At 55.6% G+C, this 6,728-nt stretch overlaps 1 long non-coding RNA gene across 1 annotated transcript; it reads right to left on the bottom strand.

Moving 5' to 3' along the window:
• Positions 1-356: 356 nt before the first annotated feature.
• LOC114485422 (uncharacterized) lies at positions 357-4,895 on the bottom strand. The gene is made up of 3 exons (XR_003678863.1): positions 4,809-4,895; positions 3,485-3,616; positions 357-1,843 (listed from the first exon to the last, which is right to left on the bottom strand). It is a non-coding gene; the product is annotated as an uncharacterized lncRNA (long non-coding RNA).
• Between the last annotated feature and the right edge of the window lie 1,833 nt (positions 4,896-6,728).

Here is a 6,728-nt window from a genome sequence, read left to right on the forward strand (position 1 = left end):
TCCTTGTTGCCGAGTAGGGTGATGGGTGCTGACCGACTGAATGAGATGAATGAATGAATGAATGAATGGACGCTAGGTGGGCACGCGGTCAGGATAGGGTACGTGGACAGTGAATACTGCTTCCTGCTTGGGCACTGAAGAGCCCAGGTGGGCATCCCAGCGGCCTGTGCACGAGCTGCCCTGTGCCCCCCACCTGGCCTGAGGCGGGAGGGAGGCTGGCAGGCCTGGCATGTGCAGCCTTCTTGACCAAGGTCAGGGATTCCCCGTGTCCCATTCCTTGATCCCAGCACCCGCTTTCTGTTCTGGGGTTGGTGCCTCCCTCAGAGAGGGAGCACCTTAAAGGTGGGGTCCCTGGCATAGAATGGGTGCTTAATAAACGTTTGTGCATTGAGGTATCCACTTGCTGGGTGGGTGAGCAGCTCTGCCCAGGACCATCGGCTGTCTGGGGACAGTGCTCCTGACCTGGCCGGCCCACCAGGCTGCCCCAGGGCTGAGGCGCCTCACAGCCTCATGACTCAGTTGAGAAGGAGGGTTTGGGGCCCAGGAGTGCCCTGACCTGCGGTTGGCCGGGACCTGGAATTCCACTCGAGGAGGTGGCCTCTTCGGCCACGCTCCGGCCCAGCCTGGAGCAGGGTGAGTGGGAGGCCACCTTGCCCACACCTGTGAACCTGTGCTGAGAAGAGGCTGGGCCACACCGGGGGGGAGCCCGCATCCGCCTGCAGGGGCAGCCCTCCCCAACCCTGGGACGCAGGGCTAGGCTGGGGCCCTCTGGGGTGCGGGCCCGCGTGGCCAGGTTTCCACGGTGTGGACTCAGGCTGGGATCCAGGCCTGCTCTGCCACCGACAGGCTGTGACCTCTGGGTGTTGCTTGTTTGCCCCGAGTCTGTTTCCTCGTCTGTACGATGGAGATGCTTACATACAATGGAACAGTATTCAGCCATAAAAAGAAACAGAATACGGATCTGTGCTATAATGTGGGTGAACCTTGAATACAGGCTACGTGACACAAGCCAGGCACAAAGGTCTGGATACATGGAGCATCCAGAATATGCAAATCCATAGAGATGGAAAGTAGACTGGTGGTTTCCAGGGGCTGGGGTGAGGGGGGACGGGGAGCAACTGCTTAATGGACATGAGTTTCTTTCTGGGCTGGTGAAAATGATTTGCAGCTGTGTACGGGTGGGAGTGTACACTGTGCATGTGCTAGATACCACTGAATTGTTCACCTTAAAACGGTTCGTTTTCTGTTACGTGAATCTCACCTCCGTGAAAATTATGGGGCTGCTACTGACCTTGCTAGGCGGTTGGGAGGGGTGAGAGAGATGTGAGGTGGATGTGAGGCCCTGGCGGATGTCAGGAATGGAAGCTGCGTTACCCTGGCAGCCGCAACCCTTCCTCCCTCCAATCCAGACTGCGTTCCAGTGCACAGGCCAAGGCGGAGATGAGGGCAGGCGGCTTAGGTTGGCGCATCCTTTAGCCAGAGGTAAAGGGGACTTCTGTGGCTGCTCCACCAGCTGTGGGTCAAGGGTCCTGTGCTGCAGACCCAGGTTCTAGCCTTGGATTTGTTGGGCGGCTTTGGGCTGGGCCTTCAACCTCGGTCTGTTTCTTAATCTGCCCAGACCTGCCTTGGAAAGTGCATGTGACCACTGTGTCTGAGATGTCACCCCTGCCATATCCCTGTACCTCGACCCCTGTCTTCTTCACAGTGCAGACCACTGCCAGGCAGAGCATTAGGAATATCTTGGTGCTTGTGTTTATTGTCTGTCTTCCACTCAGAATGCAAGTTCACAGGGGGGAAATGCTTGATCTGGTTTGTCCATGATGATATTTCCACCACCCAGGGCCTGGCACAAAGTAGGTGCTTAATAAATGTCTGTTGAAGGAACAAATGCACGAGGTCCTACAGTACTAAGTGCTGTGAGGTCAGAGCTATCACCATCCCCACTTTGCAGACGAGGAAACTGAGGCTCTGGGACATGGAAGGGCCACTGTGGAGCTGGGATCTCCCATCAGGCAGCCTGGCATCAGCGCCGTGGCTCGGACCCACCCCACCCTAGGCTGCCTCCTGGCTCCGGAGCTCCTGGTCTGAGCTGCAGCCTAGGGCCTGGAGTGTTCTGCCCCCTCAGCCACCCAGCTCCTCCTGCTCCCAGGACCTGGGTGTCCCACACCCACTGCCCTGAAGCCTTTATCTCAGGCTCACAAGCACCCCAGCGCAGCTCCCTTTCCTGAGAACCTCTGTCATAAAGAAGGCGAGGCGCTGATCTGGCCTGTCTCTCCACCCCGGGCCTTCCTCATCCAAGGGAACCTTTGTTATAAATATGGGGGTCACGCCTTGCATTTGTATTAGACACCTTTCATCTGGGGAGCTCCTGGCTGAGGGAAGGGTAACTAGCTGCTCTCTGGGAAGAGTAAGAGCTTACGTCCCAGCCCAGGCACTAGCTAACTAGGCACGGGGCTGGTCCTCTGGGGAGAAGTGGGTGTACCATCCTCACAGCACGCCCCCTACATTTCCCTTTGCTGTAAGAACTCTTCACAAGGGTCCCTTCTGTCTTAAAAATAAAAGCTATCTTTTATTGAGTGCTTACTATATGCCGAGGGCTTGCTAGTCCCCTCCTGTCTACTGAATGTACCCACCTGTGCAAAGTACTGGGGGCGATTGTGAAATGATAACACCAAGGCTCCTATTATCGAACCTCACTCCTTGCCGGCAGCGGGCCAGTGCTTCACGCATGACCTCATGTAATTCCTGAGAAGCCCTTGGCGTGGGGCGTCACGTGGAATAAGTGCTTGGAAAGTGGTAGCTATCGCTATTCGCCTTCAGATCAACCTTATGAGGTAAGGTACAATGTTATCCTCATCTTCTCAGACGAGGAAGCTGAGGTTCAGAAAGGTTAAGCCACTTGCTGGAGGACACACAGTGAGTCAGGAGCAGAGCCAGTATTGGAACTGGATTGGTTTGAATCTGAAGCTGCAATCGTTTTCCAGATGCTCTTCTCTCCCTCCCCCCAAACCTGGAGGTGAGTAGCCTCCAGGCCTGACTTTGTAGAGTTGTGTGTGGGGTCACTGAGCAGGAGCCTTTTTTTCACCCGTCCCTCCAGCAGTGCACTGGTAGGCTAGGCTTGGACCAAAACACCTTGGAGATCATCTAATACAACTCATCCCCACCCCCATTTTTCGGATGAGAAAACTGGGGAGGGAAGTGACTGTGCAAGGCGACAGCCCTAATGAGCAGATGCCTCCTCACCGAAGCATGAGGCACAGAGGCAGTGGAGTGGCTGGTGGTCACCTCACCCCCCTGCCATCAAACTGGCATTGATACCGAGTAACAAGCATCCTCACAATAAGAGTTCCTGGCTTCCATTCACCATCTTGCTCCCTCCCCGCCTCCCTGCCAGGAGCTGCCCCAGGGATATTTGGGTGGGATGCAGGTTCAGGCAGCTGGCTGGGAACTGAGACTGGGGTCAGGGATGGTGTCCTCCACCTACCTGCCCTGCAGGACAGTCCGGGGGCAGGCCTCACCCTTCGTAGCTCACCTCACACGTCACTGTAGTGACTCCAGAACAGACACACAGTAGGTACTTAAAAATGCTCACTGGAGAAATGGCTGTATCCTGGACCTGCAGGAGGGAGGAGATGAAACATCCAGTGCATGGGTGGGTAGACGGTACACCAGGTCTTCTCACCATTGCTCACCTGGATCCATCAAATGCGGCACTCCCTCAGGCCTTGGGAAGGAGCCTGGGCAGATGTGGATCAGGAAGCAACAAGTTCGTGGGTCATGGGCACTTGGCTGAGGTTCCCGCAGGTGGGACCCCATTCTTGGGCACTGAGGAGGGTGGCTAAGGGCTCAGTATCCAGGTTCCTCTGAATGTTGCCCCTTCTGAAGAGGCAGGTCTTTGGGTACCAGATGCACAGACCTGGGGACTCTGACCCTCTGCTCACCCGCTCCCCCAATCCAGCTCTGTCCCTCCAGTCTCTGCCTCTCCATCCACCATCTACAGCTTCTCACCTGCTCTACCTGCAGCCTCAGTCCCTCTCCCGGCCTCCCCAGGATCTCTTCCCTGCTCTTTCCCGCCTCAACTTAAGGGTTTCCTCAGAGAGGGAACACCAGCCGCCTCATCCCAAATCTGAAATAGTTTTCCATGTATATATGTCCTTTGAGCACCTTATTCTTTTCCTTCATGGGAATTTGAAAACTTTTTCGAATGGAACCTTATATTTATTTATGAGACTATCTCTTTAAACGAATCTCTCTTCTCGGTTAGAGTGGGCCCCATGAGGGTGGGAACTTGGCTGCGGTCGCTTCTGGTCCTCAGTGCCCAGTGGGTAGATGACAGAATCCCCAGGACAGGATGAGCCACTGAGCCAGTGGTTCTATAAACGTAGTCCCAGCAGCAGCACCTGGGAACTTGTTAAGAGAGGAAATGCAAATTCTCTGACTTTGGGTGTGGGACCCAGCAATCTGGGTCTGAACCAACTGGGCACCAGGGTTCAGGTGCACACAAAAGTTTGAGAACCACTGGCAGAGGCCAATCCCCTGCTGTTGGATCAGTGTCCACTGTGGCAAAGGGCCACCTGAGCCGCCTATAAAAGGCACTGGGGATGAGCAAGGCCACATCTTCAAATGCAGCAAGGGGAAGGAAGCCCTTCTCTAAGGAGGGACGGCCGAGTGTGCCGACATTGCGCCATCCCCGGGACCCCGACCCTGGCCCACCGTGCTGTTCGGCGGACTGGCCACTGGAGGGCAGTGCGACCACGTCCATCGCGTCCCTGCCCGGCTGCGGGCGGCAGCAGCCCTCGGAGGCCTACCCGGGAGACAGCTGGGGCGGCTTCAGCCAGGAGACAAGAAAATAGAAAGGGATCGCGGCCCAGGCTGCGGCCTCGGCTCACGGGCCCCAGACGTTCTTAGAGGCCGAAGGGACCCCGCCGGCGCTTATCCCCGGCCCGGTATCTCCGAGGGAGCCTCCCTTCCTCGCTCCTCCAAGGCCCGGTCTGCTGCCTGGAAGGCTGGGAGTTTGGCTCGCCTGGGGCCTGGAAGGTTCGGAGGTCCCGGAGTGCAGGACGCGCAGGGGAGGAGATGCCATCAAGCCGCCGCCGAGGGCACAGCGCCAGCGGCAGGACCTTGACCGCCTCCCCAGAGGCAAAGGGCAGCCTCCCGCGTGACCCCCTCCGAAGTGCAAAACAAGGCGGCCATCTTGGTGGCGCCTTAACCCTCTCGTGGCCGGGGCCCCGGCCCAGCCAGGCCAGGGGGGGCCTGCGGTTGGAAGCTGCGATGCCACGGGGACGGCGAAGAATTTCCAAGAACTTGAAGAAAATCCTGGATCCTGGCAACTCCCTCGGGGGCGTTTGGAAACCCCATCCCGTTAGCATTAGGAACCCGAGCCTTTGTAAGTGAATTGGACTTGTTCCAGTGCCCTGCTTTCTTCTTGCCCCGTATTCCAAAAGAGAAAGCCAGAGGCAGCAAACAGGCGGCAAACGCCCTCCTGGTGGTCATCAGGTGTTTGGGGCTAGCAGAGCGTCTGGAGCCCAGCCGAGCTTGTATCCAAGTGTTGTATCTTGTTGCTCACAGCATAAAGGGCAGCTTCTTCACAGGCAGGCCAGTCTCCAGGCCAAGGACTGGCAGCCCGGAGCTGACTCCAGGTGGCTGCCTCCTTTCAGCCCCTCTCCACCGTGAGGACTTTAGCTGCCATTCTGAATGCCATTTGAGGAACCATAAGCCCTCCAGGCCCCACCATTCCTGTGGTCTCATATCTGATCTGGCTCACACATTGATATTGTCTCTCTGTCATTTGGGTACTTTTCAGCTTCTGGAATACACTTTCTTCTTAATATCATCAGCCCTTCCAGGTGCAGCTTAAATATCAGCTTCACCAGGAAGCCTTCCTCCAGTTCTCCCCCTTGTTTCCAGCAGAGCCTGTCATTTCCTTCCCTGCCCATGGGAAGCTCCCTTGGTCTCTGCTGTAGGATCTCCTGTTTTCCTCTCTGCATCCCCCGCCACTGAATCATGGGCGCCATGAAGGTAGGGACTGTGTGATGGTGGTCTTCGCGTCCGCCTTGGTGCCTTCCTTGCACATGTAGGTCATTCAGGAAAGGGTTGCTGCAGGAGCATCATGAAATTATTGAATGGGTTTTGGTGTTGTAAACAAATTTCCCAAACACTTTGAACCTTGAGCAAAGGAACATGTAATGGTGTTTTCTTAAGCCCTGTAATGGAGTCCTTTTGTGTGTTTAATTGCTTTGTTATTTTTGTTGGAAACGTCAGGGTGCCATAGGAACAAAAACCATGGGTCCTAGCTTGACCAAGAGGACTAACCACTGAGCCCCAAGTGTTCTCATTGCTTCCTCTGTGTGGCCTTGGGGTCGGAGCCTGTGACATGGGATGGCAGGCAGCAGGGCAGGCCCCAAGGACCAGCAAAGGAAGGTCTATGTATCTGGCTGGGCTTGAGGTCATGAATTCAGGCTGAGATCTCAGGATGAAGCAGAAAAGAAAGTGCCTTGAGAGTCTTGGAGAAGGTGGAAGCTAAAGGAAGAATCCTTTCTTTTTCCTTTTAAAAGAAAAAGCCTCATGAAGGACTCCAGAAAACCCCTTTCATGCCTCACCCACAGATGATTTGCTGAACGCTCATTAAGGGGAAAACAAAGAGGTGGTTTTGTTTATTTATTTAAGAGGAAAAATAAATGAGCTGTGACAAAACAATTTGAAACCAGGCCCCTCCGAGACCTGGGCTT

Source organism: Physeter macrocephalus, unplaced genomic scaffold, assembly GCF_002837175.3.
Source record: "Physeter macrocephalus isolate SW-GA unplaced genomic scaffold, ASM283717v5 random_938, whole genome shotgun sequence".
NCBI lineage: Eukaryota > Metazoa > Chordata > Mammalia > Artiodactyla > Physeteridae > Physeter > Physeter macrocephalus.